Source organism: Aegilops tauschii, chromosome 5, assembly GCF_002575655.3.
Source record: "Aegilops tauschii subsp. strangulata cultivar AL8/78 chromosome 5, Aet v6.0, whole genome shotgun sequence".
NCBI classification, from domain to species: domain Eukaryota; kingdom Viridiplantae; phylum Streptophyta; class Magnoliopsida; order Poales; family Poaceae; genus Aegilops; species Aegilops tauschii.
This window is the reverse complement of record NC_053039.3, coordinates 319,604,599-319,626,870: the sequence shown is the minus strand read 5'-3', so window position 1 is coordinate 319,626,870 and position 22,272 is coordinate 319,604,599. Positions and strand designations below refer to the sequence as shown.

Sequence of the window (22,272 nt, the reverse complement as noted above, 5' to 3'; positions counted from 1 at the left end):
TTCGTGATCACTGAGAGGATCACCGTGATGGGTTAGTATATATCATCTCACCAAAATATACAGATCGTAAGATTGTTTTCAAGCCTGACTACACAAAATATACGTCGTCATCGTCATCGTCGTCCTTGTCGCCATCGCCGTCGAGGATCATGCATGTCGTCACCACCAGCAGAAGCATCACTGGTAGTAGTGCTTGCTCAGCCAGGTCCTCAGCCAGAGCACCCTGTGGGTTGTTCCCATGGCAACAAACCCAACACCCTGGGCTTTGGTGTCCAGTAGGTGGCTGAGAGCCAACATGAGAGCCTCTAGGCTAAAGCCAAAATCTGCACCATGACGACGCCGTAGAGCTCAAGGTGGACGTCCACGCTCTTGCTCTCCCTGATGGCGGTGGGCACCTCCTTCACTGCCTCAGTCATGCTGCTAAAGACGCTGAGCTCCTCCTCCATGAAGGTTGCCCGTGTTAGAAATATGCCCTAGAGGCAATAATAAATTGGTTATTATTATATTTCCTTGTTCATGATAATCGTTTATTATCCATGCTAAAATTGTATTGATAGGAAACTCAGATACATGTGTGGATACATAGACAACACCATGTCCCTAGTAAGCCTCTAGTTGACTAGCTCGTTGATCAATAGATGGTTACGGTTTCCTGACCATGGACATTGGATGTCGTTGATAACGGGATCACATCATTAGGAGAATGATGTGATGGACATGACCCAATCCTAAGCCTAGCACAAGATCGTGTAGTTCGTTTGCTAAGAGCTTTTCTAATGTCAAGTACCATTTCCTTAGACCATGAGATTGTGCAACTCCCGGATACCGTAGGAATGCTTTGGGTGTACCAAACGTCACAACGTAACTGGGTGGCTATAAAGGTGCACTACAGGTATCTCCGAAAGTGTCTGTTGGGTTGGCACGAATTGAGACTGGGATTTGTCACTCCGTGTAAACGGAGAGGTATCTCTGGGCCCACTCGGTAGGACATCATCATAATGTGCACAATGTGACCAAGGAGTTTATCATGGGATGATGTGTTACGGAACGAGTAAAGAGACTTGCCGGTAACGAGATTGAACAAGGTATCGGGATACCGACGATCGAATCTCGGGCAAGTAACATACCGATTGACAAAGGGAATTATACACGGCATAGATTGAATCCTTGACATCGTGGTTCATCCGATGAGATCATCATGGAACATGTGGGAGCCAACATGGGTATCCAGATCCCGCTGTTGGTTATTGGCCGAAGAACGTCTCGGTCATGTCTGCATGGTTCCCGAACCCGTAGGGTCTACACACTTAAGGTTCGATGACGGTAGGGTTATAGGGAATAGATATACGTGGTTACCGAATGTTGTTCGGAGTCCCGAATGAGATCCCGGACGTCACGAGGAGTTCCGGAATGGTCCGGAGGTAAAGATTTATATATGGGAAGTCCCGTTTTGGCCACCGGAAGAGTTTCGGGCGTCACCAGTAATGTATCGGGACCACCGGAAGGGTCCGGGGGTCCACCGGGAGGGGCCACCAGCCCCAGAGGCCTACGTGGGCCAATAGTGGGAAGGGACCAGCCCCTAGGTGGGCTGGGGCGCCTCCCACCAAGGCCCAAGGCGCCCTCAAGAGGAGAGGGGGCAAACCCTAGGAGCAGATGGGCCCTAAGGCCCACCCTAGGTGCGCCCCCCTCTCTCCCCCTTGGCCGTCACCCAGATGGGATCTGGGGGCTGCCGCCACCCCTAGGGAGGGAACCCTAGGTGGGGACGCAGCCCCTCCTCTTCCCCTATATATACTTGAGGTATGGGGGCTGCCCAACACATGATTTGCTCTCCCTCTTGGCGCAGCCCTACCTCTCTCCCTCCTCGTCTCTCGTAGTGCTTGGCGAAGCCCTGCTGGAGTACCGCGCTCCTCCACCACCACCACGCCGTCGTGCTGCTGCTGGACGGAGTCTTCCCCAACCTCTCCCTCTCTCCTTGCTGGATCAAGGCATGGGAGACGTCACCGGGCTGCACGTGTGTTGAACGCGGAGGCACCGTTCTTCGGCGCTTAGATCGGAATCAACCGTGATCTGAATCGCTACGAGTACGACTCCTTCATCCGCGTTCTTGCAACGCTTCCGCATAGCGATCTACAATGGTATGTAGATGCACTCCCCTTCCCCTCGGTGCTAGATTACTCCATAGATTGATCTTGGTGATGCGTAGAAAATTTTGAATTTCTGCTACGTTCCCCAACAGTGGCATCATGAGCTAGGTCTATGCGTAGTTTCTATGCACGAGTAGAACACAAAGTAGTTGTGGGCATCGATTTTGTCAATTTACTTGCCGTTACTAGTCTTATCTTGATTCGGCGCCATCGTGGGATGAAGCGGCCCGGACCGACCTTACACGTACACTTACGTGAGACAGGTTCCACTGGCTGACATGCACTAGTTGCATAAGGTGGCTAGCGGGTGTCTGTCTCTCCCACTTTAGTCGGATCGGATTCGATGAAAAGGGTCCTTATGAAGGGTAAATAGAAATTGGCATATCACGTTGTGGCTTTTGCGTAGGTAAGAAACGTTCTTGCTAGAATCCCATAGCAGCCACGTAAAACATGCAACAACAATTAGAGGACGTCTAACTTGGTTTTGCAGGGTATGCTATGAGATGTGATATGGCCAAAAGGATGTGATGAATGATATATGTGATGTATGAGATTGATCATGTTCTTGTAATAGGAATCACGACTTGCATGTCGATGAGTATGACAACCGGCAGGAGCCATAGGAGTTGTCTTAATTTATTGTATGACCTGCGTGTCAATGAAAACGCCATGTAATTACTTTACTTTATTGCTAACCGTTAGCCATAGTAGTAAAAGTAATAGTTGGCGAGACAACTTCATGAAGACACGATGATGGAGATCATGGTGTCATGCCGGTGACGAAGGTGATCATGCCGCGCCTCAAAGATGGAGATCAAAGGCGCAAGATGATATTGGCCATATCACATCACTTTATGATTTGCATGTGATGTTTGTCATGTTTACATATTATTTGCTTAGAACGACGGTAGCATAAATAAGATGATCCCTCACTAAAATTTCAAGAGACGTGTTCCCCCTAACTGTGCACCGTTGCGAAGGTTCGTTGTTTCGAAGCACCACGTGATGATCGGGTGTGATAGATTCTAACGTTCGAATACAACGGGTGTTGACGAGCCTAGCATGTACAGACATGGCCTCGGAACACATGCGAAACGCTTAGGTTGACTTGACGAGCCTAGCATGTACAGACATGGCCTCGGAACACAAGAGATCGAAAGGTCAAACATGAGTCGTATAGTAGATGCGATCAACATGGAGATGTTCACCGATGATGACTAGTCCGTCTCACGTGATGATCGGACACGGCCTAGTTTGATTCGGATCATGTATCACTTAGATGACTAGAGGGATGTCTATCTGAGTGGGAGTTCGTTAAAAAATTTGATTAGATGAACTTAATTATCATGAACATAGTCAAAAGGTCCTTGCAAATTATGTCGTAGCTTACGCTTTAGTTCTACTAAGATATGTTCCTAGAGAAAATTTAGTTGAAAGTTGATAGTAGCAATTATGCGGACTGGGTCCGTAAACTGAGGATTGTCCTCATTGCTGCACAGAAGGCTTATGTCCTTAATGCACCGCTCGGTGTGCTGAACCTCAGCGTCGTCTGTAGATGTTACGAAACATCTGACATACACGTTTTGATGACTACGTGATAGTTTAGTGTGTGATGCTAACGGTTTAAAATTGTGGCGACAAGACGGTTTTGAAACGTCGCAGAACATATGAGATGTTCCAAAGACTGAAATTGGGATTTCAGACTAATGCCCACATCAAGAGGTATGAGACCTCTGACAAGTTTCTTAAGCCTGCAAACTAAGGGAGAAAAGCTCAATCGTTGAGCATGTGCTCAGATTGTCTGAGTACTACAATCACTTGAATCGAGTGGGAGTTAATCTTCCAGATGAGATAGTGATGGTTCTCCATAGTCACTGCCACCAAGCTATTAGAGCTTCGTGATGAACTATAACATATCAGGGATAGACATGATGATCCTTGAGCAACTCGCGATGTTTGACACCACGAAAGTAGAAATCAAGAAGGAGCATCAATTGTTGATGGTTAGTAAAACCACTAGTTTCTAGAAGGGCATGGGCAAGAGGGATACTTCATGAAACAGCAAATCATTTGCTGCTCTAGTGAAGAATCCCAAGGTTGAACTCAAACCCGAGACTAAGTGCTTCTGTAATGAGGGGAACGGTCACTGAAGCAGAACTACCCTAGATACGTAGATGAGAAGGCAGGCAAGGTCGACAGAAGTATATTGGATATACATTATATGAATGTGTACTTTACTAGTACTCCTAGCAGCACCAGGGTATTAGATACCGGTTCGGTTGCTAAGTGTTAGTAACTCGAAATAAAATCTGCGGAATAAACGGAGACTAGCTAAAGGTGAGATGACGATATGTGTTGGAAGTGTTTCCAAGGTTGATGTGATCAAGCATCGCATGCTCCCTCTACCATCGAGATTGGTGTTAAACCTAAATAATTGTTATTTGGTGTTTGCGTTGAGCATAAACATGATTGGATTATGTTTATCGCAATACGGTAATTCATTTAAGGAGAATAATGGTTACTCTGTTTATTTGAATAATACCTTCAATGGTCTTGCACCTAAAATGAATCTCGATCGCAGTGATACACATGTTCGTGCCAAAAGATATAAAATAGTAATGATAGTACCACATACTTGTGGCACTGCCATTTGAGTCATATTGGTATAGAACGCATGAAGAAGCTCCATGTAGATGGATCTTTGGACTCACTCGTTTTTGAAAAGATTGAGACATGCGAACCATGTCTATTGGTATATATGCATGAAGAAACTCCATGCAGATGGATCGTTTGGACTCACTTGATTTTGAATCACTTGAGACATGCAAATCATACCACATGGGCAAGATGACTGAAAGGCCTCGTTTTCAGTAAGATGGAACAAGAGAGCAACTTGTTGGAAGTAATACATTTGATGTGTGCAGTCCAATGAGTGCTGAGGCACGCAGTGGATATCGATATGTTCTTACTTCACAGATGATTTGAGTAGATGCTGAGAATATTTACTTGATGAAACACAAGTCTGAATTATTGAAAGGTTCAAGTAATTTCAGAGTGAAGTTGAAGATCGTCATGACAAGAGGATAAAATGTCTATGATATGATCATAGAGATATCTGAGTTACGAGTTTGGCACACAATTAAGACATTGTGGAAAGTGTTTCACAATTAATACCGCCTGGAACACCACAGTGTGATGGTGTGTCTGCACATCATAACTGCACCCTATTGGATATGGTGCATACCATGATGTCTCTTATCGAATTACCACTATCGTTTATGGGTTAGGCATTAGAGACAACCGCATTCACTTTAAATAGGGCATCACGCAATTCCGTTGAGACGACACCGTTTAGAGAAACCTAAGTTGTCGTTTCTTGAAAGTTTGGGGCTGCGATGCTTATGTGAAAAAGTTTCAGGCTGATAAGCTCGAACCCAAAGCGGATAAATGCACCTTCATAGAATACCCAAAACAGTTGGGTATACCTCCTGTTTCAGATCTGGAAGTAAACAGGTCCTTTCTCGAGAAAAAGTTTCTCTCGAAAGAATTGAGTGGGAGGATGGTCGAGACTTGATGAGCTTATTGAACCATGACTTCAACTAGTGTGTAGCAGGGCACAGGAAGTTGTTCCTGTGGCACCTACACCAATTGAAGTGGAAGCTTATGATAGTGATCATGAAACTTCGGATCAAGTCACTACCAAACCTCGTAGGTTGATAAGGATGCGTACTACTTCGAGTGGTACGTAATCCTGTCTTGGAAGTCATGTTGCTAGACAACAATGAACCTACGAGCTATGGAGAAGCGATGGTGGGCCCGGATTCCGACGAATGGCTCGAGGCCATAAAATCCGAGAGAGGATCCATGTATAAAACAAGGTATAGACTTTGGAAGAACTACTTGATGGTCGTAAGGCTGTTGGGTGCAGATGGATTTTAAAAGGAAGACAGACAATGATGGTAAGTGTCACCATTAAGAAAGCTCGGCTTGTCGTTAAGATGTTTTCCGACAATTTCAAGGAGTTGACTACGATGAGACTTTCTCACTCGTAGCGATGCTAAGAGTCTGTTGGAATTATATTAGCAGTTACTGCATTATTTATGAAATCTTGTAGATAGGATATCAAAACATTGTTTCCTCGACGATTTTCTTGAGGAAAGGTTGTATGTGATACAACCAGAAGGTTTTGTCAATCCTGAAAGATGCTAACAAGTATGCAAAGCTCCAGCAATCCTTCTAAGGACTGGAGTAAGCATCTCGGAGTTGGAATGTACGCTTTGATGAGATGATCAAAGATTTTGGGTTTATACAAAGTTTATGAGAAACTTGTATTTCCAAAGAAGTGAGTGGGAGCACTATAGAATTTCTGATGAGTATATGTTGTTGACATATTGTTGATCAGAGATGATGTAGAATTTCTGGAAAGCATACAGGGTTATCTGAAAAGTGTTTTTTTAATGGAAAACCTGGATTAAGCTGCTTGAACATTGAGCATCAAGATCTATAAGGATAGATCAAAAACGCTTAATAGTACTTTCAAATGAATACATACCGTGACAAGTTTTTGAAGGAGTTCAAAATACATCAGCAAAGAAGGAGTTCTTGGCTGTGTTACAAGGTGTGAGTATTGAGTAAGACTCAAGACCTGACCACGGCAGAAGAGAGAAAAAGGACGAAGGTCGTCCCCTATGCTTTAGACGTAGGCTCTACAGTATGCTATGTTGTGTACCGCACATGAAGTGTGCCTTGCCATGAGTTAGTCAAGGGGTACAATAGTGATCTGGGAATGGATCACATGACAGCGGTCGAACTTATCCTTAGTATCTAGTGGACTAAGGATTTTCTCGATTATGGAGGTGAAAAGGAGTTCGTCGTAAAGGGTTACGTCGATGCAAACTTTGACACTAATCCGGATGACTCTGAGTAGTAAACCGGATTCGTATAGTAGAGGAGTTATTTGAAATAGCTCCAAGTAGCGCGTGGTAGCTGCATCTACAAGATGACATGGATATTCGTAAAGCACACACGCATCTGAAAGGTTCAGACCCGTTGACTAATAACCTCTCTCACAAGCGAGATATGAACAAACCCCATGGGTGTTGGATTCATTACATTCACATGGTGATGTGAACTAGATTATTGACTCTAGTACACTCTTGGGTATTAATCACATGGCGATGTGAACTAGATTATTGACTCTAGTGCAAGTGGGAGACTGTTAGAAATATGCCCTAGAGGCAATAATAAATTGGTTATTATTATATTTCCTTGTTCTCATTTATTATCCATGCTAAAATTGTATTGATAGGAAACTCAGATACATATGTGGATACATAGACAACACCATGTCCCTAGTAAGCCTCTAGTTGACTAGCTCGTTGATCAATAGATGGTTACGGTTTCCTGACCATGGACATTGGATGTCGTTGATAACAGGATCACATCATTAGGAGAATGATGTGATGGACAAGACCCAATCCTAAGCCTAGCACAAGATCGTGTAGTTCATTTGCTAAGAGCTTTTCTAATGTCAAGTACCATTTCCTTAGACCATGAGATTGTGCAACTCCCGGATACCGTAGGAATGCTTTGGGTGTACCAAACGTCACAACGTAACTGGGTGCTATAAAGGTGCACTACAGGTATCTCCGAAAGTGTCTGTTGGGTTGGCACGAATCGAGACTGGGATTTGTCACTCCGTGTAAACGGAGAGGTATCTCTGGGCCCACTCGGTAGGACATCATCATAATGTGCACAATGTGACCAAGGAGTTGATCACGGGATGATGTGTTACGGAACGAGTAAAGAGACTTGCCGGTAACGAGATTGAACAAGGTATTGGGATACCGACGATCGAATCTCGGGCAAGTAACATACCGATTGACAAAGGGAATTATACACGGGATTGATTGAATCCTTGACATCGTGGTTCATCCGATGAGATCATCGTGGAACATGTGGGAGCCAACATGGGTATCCAGATCCCGCTGTTGGTTATTGGCCGGAGAACGTCTCGGTCATGTCTGCATGGTTCCCGAACCCGTAGGGTCTACACACTTAAGGTTCGATGATGCTAGGGTTATAGGGAATAGATATACGTGGTTACCGAATGTTGTTCAGAGTCCCGGATGAGATCCCGAACGTCACGAGGAGTTCTGGAATGGTCCGGAGGTAAAGATTTATATATGGGAAGTCCCGTTTTGGCCACCGGAAGAGTTTCGGGCGTCACCGGTAATGTACCGGGACCACCGGAAGGGTCCGGGGGTCCACCGGGAGGGGCCACCAGCCCCAAAGGCCTACGTGGGCCAATAGTGGGAAGGGACCAGCCCCTTGGTGGGCTGGGGCGCCTCCCACCAAGGCCCAAGGCGCCCTCAAGAGGAGAGGGGGCAAACCCTAGGAGCAGATGGGCCCTAAGGCCCACCCTAGGTGCGCCCCCCTCTCTCCCCCTTGGCCGTCACCCAGATGGGATCTGGGGGCTGCCGCCACCCCTAGGGAGGGAACCCTAGGTGGGGGCGCAGCCCCTCCTCTTCCCCTATATATACTTGAGGTATGGGGGCTGCCCAACACATGATTTGCTCTCCCTCTTGGCGCAGCCCTACCTGTCTCCCTCCTCGTCTCTCGTAGTGCTTGGCGAAGCCCTGCTGGAGTACCGCGCTCCTCCACCACCACCACGCCATCGTGCTGCTGCTAGACGGAGTCTTCCCCAACCTCTCCCTCTCTCCTTGCTGGATCAAGGCATGGGAGACGTCACCGGGCTGCACGTGTGTTGAACGCGGAGGCACCGTTCTTCGGCGCTTAGATCGGAATCAATCGCGATCTGAATCGCTACGAGTACGACTCCTTCATCCGCGTTCTTGCAACGCTTCCGCATAGCAATCTACAATGGTATGTAGATGCACTCCCTTCCCCTCGGTGCTAGATTACTCCATAGATTGATCTTGGTGATGCGTAGAAAATTTTGAATTTCTGCTACGTTCCCCAACAGCCCGCTTCCTCTTCCTATCAAGCACAGGAACGTGCTCACCATCCTTCCCAGGAGCATCAATGTTGATGGTGTCTGGATACTCTGGCATCGGCGATCCCAGCGGCTGACCAGAGCCTATGGCATGCTTGCTAGTTGCCAGCCCGAAGGAGAAGATCTGCTGCATCTGGTAGTAGTTCTCGATAGGGGTGTTGAGGAACTCTGTGTCCTTGGGGTGAGACTAAGAAGAAACAGGGCATAGAGGTTATTTAGTATGGCAATGGTCATAGGCTTAAACTGTTGGTTTGTTAGAATGGCATGGTTTGTGAGCTAACCGCGATGAGGCCTTGGTAGTGCTCTGCCTCCAGAAGGATCGAGCAGGTGTCCTCATCCCATGAAGCACAACTGAGGTCTCTGAGCTTGGACGCGGTGATCCACCTCGCTCTCCACTTCCTCAAGTGGTTGTACACCTGCGTCAAGTTGACCTCCTGTCCACAGAAGTCGAACACCTGCTTTCCAACAAGGTTCAAGTGCACCTCCTTGAAGCCCTTGTCAGTCCTCACCCCACTAGCTATGATCTCACACATCTTGTTAAGCACAAAAGTGGAGACGAATGGTTGCCATTTGATGTTGTTCCCCCGGACATCCTTCTTCTCCTTTGCGGCTGCGATTTGAGTAGCAGCATGAGCAACAACATTGGGCTGAGCCAGCACAAATGGAGGAACCATAGGAGGCACCTCGAAAACCTCTGAATCAGGAGGCATCTGGTCCATAGGAGGCTGGGAGTCCTCGATGTAGGACGGTGGGAACTGGGTCTCGGACAGCACGATGGCCTAACTAAACTCTTGCGTGGTCATGTCCTACAAACATATGCGTCATCAACACCACATGACACTACCAATGGATAGTAGGAACTAGCAGTAGAACATGGACAGATCGAACTAGCGGTAACACATGCACACATGGATGAGATCTAGTTGAAGACAGCACTACCAAATTCATCAAAGCATACCACAGCTCAACACAACATAACAAAGCACTAATCATGGACACATGGATGATCTTATTCAACACTTGCACACTAGAATGCCACCAATCCATCCATGACCACTAGCTACCAACACTTGCCCACATGGAAACAACCCCTAGCATGCTCCAAATCCATCACAACTAGCTACTACAACATCACAGTCAAACAGATCTAACGACCTAACCCTAGCACATGGACAGATCTAGCTCGAACTAGTAGAGAGGAGGTGGTGATTGAACTTACAGACGCCATCAGAACAGCTGCGGAGGAGGTGCCTGGCACATCGGAGAGGAGGAGGAGTCGACCCGTCTCCGCAGTCCACCGGTCGCTGGAGTAGTTTCCCCGCTACCTCATCGTCGAAGTGGATCCGCGTCGGAGGGAAAGCTCGAGAGGGGGGAAATGGTGGCGGGAGTTTTGCCGCGGCGGTCACCCTCAATATATAGGGCGACCGAATCAGTGGGCGGTGACTCGAATTCGTCTCGCTACTTTTTCGGAGATGCGCCATCACTCCCGCCATCTCCCTCCCTTACGCGGCGTGGCGTTCCCCTCTCCTACATCGCTCGAGCCTATCTCACTGGAAATGACCGATTCGGCCATTCCTAGCGGGCCTGGTTGAGGGGTGCTTTGAGGTTCGTGCTATGCGGGCCAAACAGTAAACACAGGCATCCAAACAGCCCATTTTTATCCCGCGCGGGCCTGGCCCGACCTAATGCAGCCTACCAAATGCACCCCATGTGTTCGCTGCAGCACATGGGGGCATGCGCGGTGCGTGAGCTCGGGCGTGCTAGCGCTCCGTCCATGAGAGCGTCCATGGGCACAATGCCCAACCGCCGGGGATGGAAACGACTCAGGGCGAGGTCACGGAGGAGCAGTGGGGTGGCGGGGTAGGGGAGCAGCGACACGACCAAATAGGCCGGGATGGGCTGCCGGCGAGGCGGTGATGACCCACAAGTATAGGGTATCAATCGTAGTCCTTTCAATAAGTAAGAGTGTCGAACCCAACGAGGAGCAAAAGGAAATGACAAGCGGTTTTCAGCAAGGTATTTTCTGCAAGCACTGAAATTATCGGTAACAAATAGTTTGGTGGCAAGGTAATTCGTAAGGAGTAACAAGTAACAAGTGTAACAAAGGTGCAGCAAGGTGTCCCAATCCTTTTTATAGAAAAGGACAAGCCTGGATGAACTCTTATATAAAGCAAAGCGCTCCCGAGGACACATGAGAATTATCATCAAGTTAGTTTTCATCATGCTCATATGATCTGCGTTCGCTACTTTGATAATTTGTATGTGGGTAGACTGGTGCTTGAGTGTTGTCCTTGACAAGACTCCCACTTATGATTAACCCCTCTCGCAAGCATCCACAAATATGAAAGAAGAATTAAGATAAATCTAACCATAGCATTAAACATGTGGATCCAAATTAGCCCCTTACAAAGCAACACATAAACTAGGGTTTAAACTTCTGTCACTCTAGCAACCCCATCTACTTGCTACTTCCCAATGCCTTCCCCTAGGCCCAAATCATGGTGAAGTGTCATGTAGTCGACGTTCACATAACATCACTAGAGGAAAGACAACATACATCTCACAAAATATCGAACGAATACCACATTCACATGATTACTTATAACAAGACTTCTCCCATGTCCTCGGGAACAAAAGTAACTACTCACAAAGCATGTTGACGTTCAAGATCAGAGGGGTATTGAATATCATGAAGGATCTGAACATATGATCTTCCACCAAATAAACCAACTAGCATCAACTACAAAGAGTAATCAACACTACTAGCAACCCACAGGTACCAATCTGAGGTTTTGAGAGAAAGATTGAATACAAGAGATGAACTAGGGTTTGAGATGAGATGATGCTGGTGAAGATGTTGATGAAGATTGGTCCTCCCATGATGAGAGGATCGTTGGTGATGACGATGGCTTTGATTTCGCCCTCTCGGAGGGAAGTTTCCCCAGCAGAATCGCTCCGCTGGAGCCCTAGATTGCTTCTGCCTAGGTTCCACCTCTAGACGGCGACGCTTTGTCTCGAAAGCCTTCTCTTTATTTTTTTCTAGGTCAAAACACCTCATATAGCAGAAGATGGGCATCAGAGGCTGGCCAGGGGGCCCACAAGCTCAGAGGCCCGCCCTGGGGGGTAGGGCGCGGCCCCAGGCTTGTGGCCACCTGGTGGGTCCCCTTCTGATATTTCTTCGCGAATATTTTCTATGTATTCCAAAGCAATTCTCCGTAAAGTTTCAAGACATTTGGAGTTGTGCAGAATATGTATCTCATATTTGCTCCTTTCCGGTCCAGAAATCCAGCTGCCGGCATTCTCCCTCTTCATGTAAATCTTATAAAATAAGATAGAAAAGGCATAAGAATTGTATCCTAAAGTGTAATAACAGCCCATAATGCAATAAATATCAACATAAAAACATGATGCAAAATGGACGTATCAGGCGGCTAGCTCGGGTTCCCGGAGCAGGCATGCGCAACAGAGAAACATGAATGTAAGGCTGGGGCGGGTTCACTCTTGTACGCAATGTCAGAGCGAGCGCGTCCGGGCGTGACCAGTCGTCCTCATATCGTCCCCAGATATGAGGCGGGTTTGAGGTACGCCGGACAACTCGGATGTATAAGAAGACTTTAGGGGATCTTCTTGGGTCGGTTTTATTTGACGGGGCACGGAAGAGACTATCCGCCTAGGCATTTAGGGAGGCTTTGAGGAGTCCAGTTGTAGATGCTCTTAGATGGCCGCATCCTCTAGAGGATATTGACAGAGCAAATGGTGACATTTCAAAACTGACAAAGGTGCTACAGGTTTGGCACATGGGTGAAGACATTTTGAAACTCAATAGTCTGCCAAACATCTATTAAGGAAATACACCTTAACATTTGGAATCCTTGGTCGGCAACAAATTGAAAAATCTCTAGCGAAGTGGCTTACCTGAAAGTTGCAAGATTTTTCAGCAAACCCGAAAAACAATGGGTTGCTTAAAATATTATTGTGGGTGGGACACTATCGATGAGCGCCCTGCCGGGCGCCAGTTACGGAATTCGTTTCAGCGAACAAGCACCATCGGTACAAGATGGTGCGGTCCGAGCACATTATCAAAGCTTGTTGGTGTAGCAACTTAGTTCACTAGAAAGATGGCTTCGGGGTAATCCGTGTATTCATTTTGTCAGACTCCGTTGAATAATAATAAAGATGTTTGTGTGCATGCTTGATGGTTATCCTCCTTTTTTGAAAGAAAAAAATTTGTCCTGGAATTGTTTTCGTCATTTTTTTAACACAGTACAGACGCAAGCGCTCATATACACGCACATACACTCACCCCTGTGAACGCACACACGCACACCCTACCCCTATGAGCACCTCCGAAAGACTGAGCCAACATATCATCTTGAAATTTACGAAGTCGCCGTAGGCACCTCGTCGTCGACGGGAACGTATCCTCCCACTAAATGTGCATCGCCGGAAATCCTGAAATAAATCCAGGAATAAATGCGAGCACCAGGACTTGAATCCTGCTTGACTGGGGATACCACAGTCCCTCTGACCATCCAACCACATGTTCATTCGCGTTTTCGTCATTTTGGTGTGGCTAGGGTTCCACATGTCCATTCGCGTTTTCATCATTTTGCTGTGGCTAGGATTCTTGTTTAAATTTGGGGGGTCGTTGTATCAAGCATGTCGGATCATTCCTCACTTTTTTAAAAAAAATCCTCAAGAAAAAAATGTGGGATCAGCTGGCCGGTTAAAATAACAACGTGTGATGTGGACCGAGCCAACCCCATAATGTTACGTGCCCTTTTCACCATCGAGACAAGCCATTGGCATAGTTCGGCATAGATCCCATCCGGCGTCTGCTGCCAGGCGTACCCAGCCGACCGTCCGCTATAAACCTGTGTGCGGCCGTGACATGATGGCATGCATCGGTTGTGTTCATAGTAGGCTTAGGATTGAGGAAGATGTTGCCAAGTTCATTGCGGCGGTCGCGTCTGAATAAGTTTTGTCGGGCTTCGTACGTGGTCAGGCGGGGCTCTTGCCTCTGTCTAGGAGCCAACCGGGTTGGGCATCCCCTGATCTCATTGAGGTCGCGGGCTATGGTGTCTCAAGGACGATCGGCACTGGCCGAGCAAGTCCTCGGGTGGTTGGTGGTTGTGCGGAGATGGAGCTTCTTCTTCCTCATCGTTGGTATGATCTACTGTTGTTGTTCATCCTTTTTTGTGTTGCTGCTGGAGGGATGTCCCGCTTTGTCTACACGATTGGCCCGGCCACGACGCCAGAACTGGATCCTAGTTCTCTTCTAACCGGAAGGGGCACATATGGCGGTACTCAAAGTCGCAAATGGCGAAGGCTAGTGCAGGCTTGTTGGATACACAGGTGCGTCTTTGTCCTTTTGGCGCCGGAGCAAAGAAAAAGTGGAGCAGTGCGGCGCCGATGATGTTGTGGTTGAAGATGATGTCTGGCTTAGGGCTGGTTATAGATTCTTTTGTTGCAGGGGCCTTTCGCAAGGTTCAGGGGTGATAACACAGAGTTTCGAAGCTCTTCATATTTTTTTAGTTGTGTTAGGCTCTTTGTTATTTTGCTTAATCATGAGTGTGTTAGTGTGTGCTTGTACGGGTTCAGAACTATGTACTGTTCTGTGATATAAATGCAAGCATATTTCTAAAAAAATAAAATACTAGACTTTCGGTGATCCTGTATGACCGACAGTAAGGCGAGTGATAGGCACTGGTGCGTCGGCCGAAATTTGGGCCGGTCGGACAAGTAGCGTTCGATCAAACATCACATAGCCACACGATTATGTCCCCTTCCTTCATCAGATCTGTTCTTCTTTCAGAAAAAAGCTTGCATCGTGCCGCCATGGACTGGAGACGCGCCCGGCCTCGAAGCACCGTGCGGAGCGTCTCGCCCCTCGCTGCCCCCACCGCCGGTCGTTGTCATCCCTGCAGGTCACCGTCGCTACCGTCGCCTCATGCGTTCTCGCTGGCCACATGCATGCAGTAGCGTGCGGCCACGGTTGCACCTCCCCGTGGCGACCGTTGTAGCTCCGGTGCGACGGCTGAGGGAGTCCTGGATTAATGGGTCCCCGGGCGTCCGGGCTATGTGACGCGGGCCGGACTGATGGGCCATGAAGATACAAGATAGAAGAGTTCCTCCCGTGTCCGGATGGGACTCTCCTTTGCGTGGATGGCAAGCTTGGTGTTCGGATATGAAGATTCCTTCCTCTGTAAACCGACTCTGTACAACCCTAGGCCCCTCCGGTGTCTATATAAACCGGAGGGTTTAGTCCGTAGGGGCAATCATAATCATACAGGCTACACATCTAGGGTTTAGCCATTACGATCTCGTGGTAGATCAACTCTTGTAATCCTCATATTCATCAAGATCAATCGAGCGGGAAGTAGGGTATTACCTCCATCGAGAGGGCCCGAACCTGGGTAAACATCGTGTCCCCAGTCTGCTGTTACCATCGATCCTCAGACGCATAGTTCGGGACCCCCTACCCGAGATCTGCCGGTTTTGACACCGACATTGGTGCTTTCATTGAGAGCTCCCCTATGTCGTTGACCGAAGGACCGATGGATCGCTTCGTCAACAACGACGGCACCACCGCCGAGGAGATCTTCCCTCCCGGCCAGCTTTTTGTGTTTAGGGGCTTCCCGCTCCGTGCCAACACAGAAGGCCACCTTGAGCAGGTTGAGAATTACGCCCCTGGCCATCGGGTCAGGTTTGGAAGCTTGAACTACGCTGCTGATACCCGTGGAGACTCGATCCTCGACGGATTCGAGCCCACGGCGACCGCTCCCTGCCACCACGATGAACATGACTTAAATCTGTCATCGGACCATACCCAGGAGATAGCGCATGTAACTGCTCTGGCCCTAGATCCGGAGCAGATCGCGTCATCCGAGGACGGGAAGCTCAACCCCGCCACGGAAGTCGCAGACTCAGCACCGTTGGAGCCGCACACAGACCCAACCTTGAGCGAGATCTGTGTTATCGGAACTTCGGATTCGTCTCCGGCTACAGGTTCCGAACCATGTGCATTTGCGTCCTTCGAGCTCGATCAGGCGCCTATCGTCGAATTCAGCTCCGCAGACATCTTCCAGCACTCACCTTTAGGCGATGTGCTGAACTCATTAAAAACCCTCTCCTTAGCAAGGGACTCACAGCCGAATTATATCCGGTTTGAACTGGAGGCTGATGATGGAGAATTTCGCTTCCCACCCACCACCCACTTCATAGCCACTGTCGAGGACTTAATTGGCATGCTCGATTACAGCTTCGAAGACATCGACGGTATGGATGACGATGTCGGAGAAGAGCAGGCCCAAAACCCGCCGTTCACCGGACGCTGGACGGCCACCTCTTCGTATGACGTGTACATGGTGGTTACACCCAAAGAGGGTAACGACGATAACGAGGAAAATCTAGTCAAGGATAAACCTCCTGAGATACCGCCAAAGCGACGGCATCAGTGGCGCCGTTCCAAATCACGCCGCAACAAAGAAAGTAATACTGGCAAGGGAGACGTTAACACTTTGGAGAATGCCGAAGACCCAGACGCCCCCATCGAACCAACATCCGAACAGGATGATGGGGAGGAGGGGCAGGGTAACCCCGGCGAGCTAGTCGGGAACGAGGACTCGGAGGACAGCAATTATACGCCGCCCTCCGAAGAGGAAATAAGCCTCGGCGACGAAGACTTCATCGTACCAGAAGAACACCTCGAGCAACACTACACCATGGCAAAACTTAAGAGGGCACCATAACTGCCGGGAAAAAGAGCCAGTGGAGGCAGAATAACTGCCGGGAAAGATTTTCGCCGGCATATATGAACTGCCCTTGAAAGTCCTGTCGAGAAAAACAATTCCCGACAGTTACAAGAATCCCCGTCAGATGCTCTGACCTACCTGGTCGAACCATTGCTAGCAGTTAGAAATATTCCCGGCACATAGTTTTTTGCCGGCAGACTGATGATGCAGGGCATATAGAGGATTTCCCGGCAGTCTATCTGCCCTTGAACGTCATTCCCAAGACAACAGATAATTGGCTAAATAGGGGCATTTTCTACATTAAAACAAACATAAACCAATATCTCAACTCAGCATTGCAATCCATTCATACCCAAAAATAGAACATTCAACATATGTGCTTCACATTTGTATATTACAAACCTAGTAATAAATCATTTCTGCAAGTAAGATATGTGCCACATACTAGCTACTCCCTCCGTTCCTAAATATTTGTCTTTCTAGACATTTCAAATGACTATCACATACGGATGTATGTAGACATATTTTAGAGTATAGATTCACTTATTTTACTTCATATGTAGTCACTTGTTGAAATGCCTAGAAAGACAAGTATTTAGGAACGGAGGGAGTACATATGAAAAGTTCATCCTAATTTATCAGATGTACTTTGTAGCCTTTCAGGTCAATACAATATAAAGTAAAAAAAAAAACTTGTATGGTCTTCGGAACAGGTGAAGCAAATGATTTCACTAGGTGACTTGTCCAGCCTTGTAGCAACGTTGCCAACCTGAAGAGGAAATTAAGTCAATTGACATGTACATGTACTGTAGAGGATTCATGCAGAAAAAAACTAAGTGCACACAATTTCAGAAATTGGAAGGAAGGTCGTAAGGAAACTTCGGAATGACCAAAAGCTAAGGGAAGTAAGACTGCCTGAGAACTCTATGCAGATATCTCATGATTGGCACAACAAAAATTGGAGTTGAGCTATGAGCTATGCTTATTCAGAGTCCTTTTAGTTTGTGTTTCACTTTCCAGGTTAGTTAAACAATAAATCTGGGTCTGTTAGACATGCTTAGGAAAGTTGAGTAATATCGTAGAGTCCAAACAGTAAAGGACTAGAAGTGCATGTGAGCACTATCTAAAGTCCCTAGCTGGCCATGTACCGGTGGTCAAGTTTTTGTTCAGTCATTGAAAAAAAAATGAACCTTTCCATTTAGCAAGTAAAATTATCAAAAGAACTTTACAAAACCTTGCATGAAACTACAAGCAAATAGGTCATTTTATTATATCACCGATAGCAGACCCTACGAATGGCAACTCAAACAAGTACATGTTACAGACAGAGAGGCTATTCTATATTAGATCAACTAGTCATCAAAACTACAAGATAAGATGCAAAATATTAGCCAAATCCTCTGCTGCAGGTTAATGAAAGAGAAAAATAAATTTATTGTACTATATTTCTCGATTGTCTGGACGCAATAAGTTATATATTTCGGCTGCAAACCTTACCTCCTACAGTGATAACACCTGCAACACCTTGATTAAAATAGAGTGAGTATTTCAGAAAATTATCAGTCGCGTGATGAGAAGCAAAGCACATTATAATCAGTCAGTACAAATGCAGCTTTCATACACAGTACACGAAAATCAAATATTACACTGAAGGTTAAACCAAAGTACATGACAATACTACTTTTACTTTATATTCTGCAAGAACATTTAATATAGTTTTAAATTGTTGCATAATCACGTTCAAGAGGAACAGGAAAGATAAGGATGCAATCTTTATGCAAGATAAAAGATGCTCTTCTCCTGAAAATTACTTCTCAAATTCTCAATGGCCAAATTAAAGTTACTCCATAAAAGGAGGTTATTTTTTCAGAAAACTACTATAATAAGTGATGGCCATTCCACTCCTAGTGTCCTCTCTAAGTGATATGGAGTACGAACGACATCGCCGCAGCTTTCACTTCTGTGGATCTGTCAATTATTTCAACTTTTCAAGGACAATTGTTCAATATACTACCAAAAATATGCGCACACATAAATAGACAATGGTACAGTCTGCCTGATTATTAGAAAGAGCACCATTATTTAGTATCCTAATAACATCTTGACATACGAACTAGTACTAAGAAGTTCTCCGCATATATAAAGGAACATATTAAAATGGATTATTCCTTCTACTTTTTCGAAGGGTTTTCTTCTACTTTTTCGAAGGGGTAAGATGGAGTATTCCTTAAAATGTAAAGAAGTTTCTAATTTCGAACCGTTTGCTACATATTGCTCCCAGAAGAGTACAGTACAAAATCTCAGATCAACAAACAGATTTAAATAAAGCTAAACAAATTGATGATTTTCTCAAAATTTTCTCCAGGAAAACAACACACCTCTTGCTCATCATGCAAATGTAGTTGTCTACGAGAATGGAATACTCGCAGCAGTCGACATGCCCGTTGTCTTCCCGCTATGACCATTCGCCCGTCAACCTGCTGCAGGACTGTAGCTGCACGGTGCTGCAATTTCCATATCTGTAGATGTTTATGTTGTAAAACAGCAAAAACAGATAAGAGGATCTATCCAGAATCTTTAAATGTGAAGATTTAGCACCTACTGAACATAGATAGCGCCTACATCTATAAGCTTCAAGAAAATAAAATAGGTAACCAAATTAGACTGCATGACATTTTGAGCCATAATTATGGAAAAATCAGAAGTATATTGTTGAACAAATGATCCAATTCCGAATTTGCCAGGAAAGAGATAAATTTAATGTTGCTCGATGCACATAATGCAATAACGGGTTCAGCAGCCAACCATACAAAATTAACTACTCAGTATGTCAGGAATTGAGGAAAGGATTAGAGGATTCAGAGACAGGGGGAGGGGGTCCTGGCTGCCCTTCCTCACCTCTGCCTCCTTTGCTCCATTGCTGCCTCCTACGCTGCTATGTTTCGTCATGAGTCACTATAATTCTTCTCGAGATCGAGGATGAGAAGCTCACCTCCTAGACACAACGGTCGCCCGTGCTTCATCCAGTCTCGACGTGGCACTGCGCATGACTGCCACCACACAAAGGACGCCGGGGCGCACGGTCGTCCTTCTCCACCACCTACACGATGCAGCCGTGTCCGCCACCCTCGAAGTGAAGCCCTGCTCCAGCCACAACGGCGCCGCCCCGTGCTCCCTTCCCCTGCTCCACAACCAAGCCGTTTCCCGTGCTCCTCCACCAATCCTCAATCGTGGCGGCCAGATGCGGCATGTACGCGCGCGGAGGCGTCCAGATCGGGCACGGACGCGCGCGGAGGCGTCCAGATCGGGCAAGGATGCGCACAGTAGCACCCAGATCCAGGCAAGGATGCCCCACGACCCTGTCCCCCCCCCCCCCCCCCCCCCCCCCCCTCTCTGTCTCAATCGGCGTGGATGGAGGAAGCGGGTGCGGCGGCGCCCCACGACCCTGTCCCCCCTCTCTCTGTCTCAATCGGCGTGGATGGAGGAAGCGGGTGCGGCGGCGTGGTGATGGGGAATGGAGCAGCAGCCCTGGCGGGGCTGTGTGGATGCGGGGATGGGGAAGCGGCGGTGTTCACGGCGAGGAGTGCGGCGGCTGGGTCGGCTACAGATGGAAGAAGTCGTGGGGAGTGGCCGAGTGTGGGGTCTCTTGGCACGTGGAGGCTGCTTCGCGTAACTTCTGCTATTTTGTTTGTCCCGCGTGGTCCGCGTGACTCCGCGCGCTTTTCTCTCAAATATTTTTTGACCCCGCACCAATCTGGTTACGGACATTGTATTCGCCCTTGTTTTGATTCCAGGGCAGTTCAGCTGGCCTTGAAGTTGCCGGCAGATACATTGCCTTCCTTCCTAAATTATTCCCGGCAGATATTTTGACCTATAAATGTTTGTCCGGCAGTTAAAGTTTTACCGGCATTTAATTGACCTGAAATGTTTTCTTTTCCCGGCAGTTGATTGCCCCTACAGTTTTACCGTGGTGTAGTGCAAGAACGCCTTAAGTAACAGCTCATCACAACCGCGAGGAGCCTGAAAAGGAAGCAACAACGGCTTCAAGCCGAACAGGATACGCTCAACGACATATGGACTAATGTCCTGGCAGCCGAGGAATATGGACTTGCATGACCAACCAAAAGCTACCCAAAGTGCAAGTTGAGGGAGTCCTAAATTAGGGGATCCTCGGACAGCCGGACTATATCCTTTAGCCGGACTGTTGGACTATGAAGATACAAGATTGAAGACTTCGTCCCGTGTCCGGATGGGACTCTCCTTGGCGTGGAAGGCAAGCTTGGCAATACGGATATGTAGATCTCCTCCCTTGTAACCGACTCTGTGTAACCCTAGCCCCCTCCGGTGTCTATATAAACCGGAGGGTTTAGTCCGTAGGACAACAACAATCATACCATAGACTAGCTTCTAGGGTTTAGCCTCTACGATCTCGTGGTAGATCAACTCTTGTAATACTCATATCATCAAGATCAATCAAGCAGGAAGTAGGGTATTACCTCCATCGAGAGGGCCCGAACCTGGGTAAACATCGTGTCCCCCGCCTCCTGTTACCATCCGCCTTAGACGCACAGTTCGGGACCCCCTACCCGAGATCCGCCGGTTTTGACACCGAAATTGGTGCTTTCATTGAGAGTTCCACTGTGCCGTCACTGTAAGGCTAGATGGCTCCTTCGATCATCGGCACGATGCGATCCAGGGTGAGGTTTTCCTCCCTAGACCGATCTTCGTATTCGGCGGCTTCGTACTACGGGCCAACTCGCTTGGCCATCTGGAGCAGATCGAGAGCTACGCCCCTGGCCATCAGGTCAGGTTTGGAAACCTGAACTATACTGTCGACATCCGCGGAGACTTGATCTTCGACGGATTCGAGCCCATGTCAGGTGCGCCGCACAATCACGACGAGCATGACTTAGCTCTGCCATCGGACAGTGTTCGGGAGATCGCACTTGCAACTACTCCGGCCCTCAATCCGGAACAAATTGCGTCATCCGAGGACGGGGGGATGGACCCCGCCTCGGAGGCCGCACACTCAGTGGCAATAGGGCCGAATACTGACTTCACCTCTTACGAGACCCGTGTTTCCGAACCGTTGGATTCGTCCCCGGCCACGGGCTCCGAGCCGCCTGCGTCCGTGCCTATCGAATCCGATTGGGCACCGATCATAGAGTTTACCTCCGCGGATATCTTTCAGCACTTGCCCTTTGGCGATGTGTTAAACTCGTTGAGGTCTCTCTCCCTGTCAGGAGACGCTTGGCCGAACTATGTCCGGCTAGATTGGGATGCGGACGACGAAGAAATTCGCTCCCCACCCACCACCCACTTAGTAGCCACTGTCGACTATTTAACCGACATGCTCGAC

General features: G+C 47.5%; 1 long non-coding RNA gene across 1 annotated transcript; it reads right to left on the bottom strand.

Moving 5' to 3' along the window:
* Positions 1-17,233: 17,233 nt before the first annotated feature.
* LOC109758617 (uncharacterized) lies at positions 17,234-20,568 on the bottom strand. Its single transcript, XR_002231837.3, has 3 exons — positions 19,906-20,568; positions 19,292-19,432; positions 17,234-17,682 (listed from the first exon to the last, which is right to left on the bottom strand). It is a non-coding gene; the product is annotated as an uncharacterized lncRNA (long non-coding RNA).
* Positions 20,569-22,272: the final 1,704 nt, after the last annotated feature.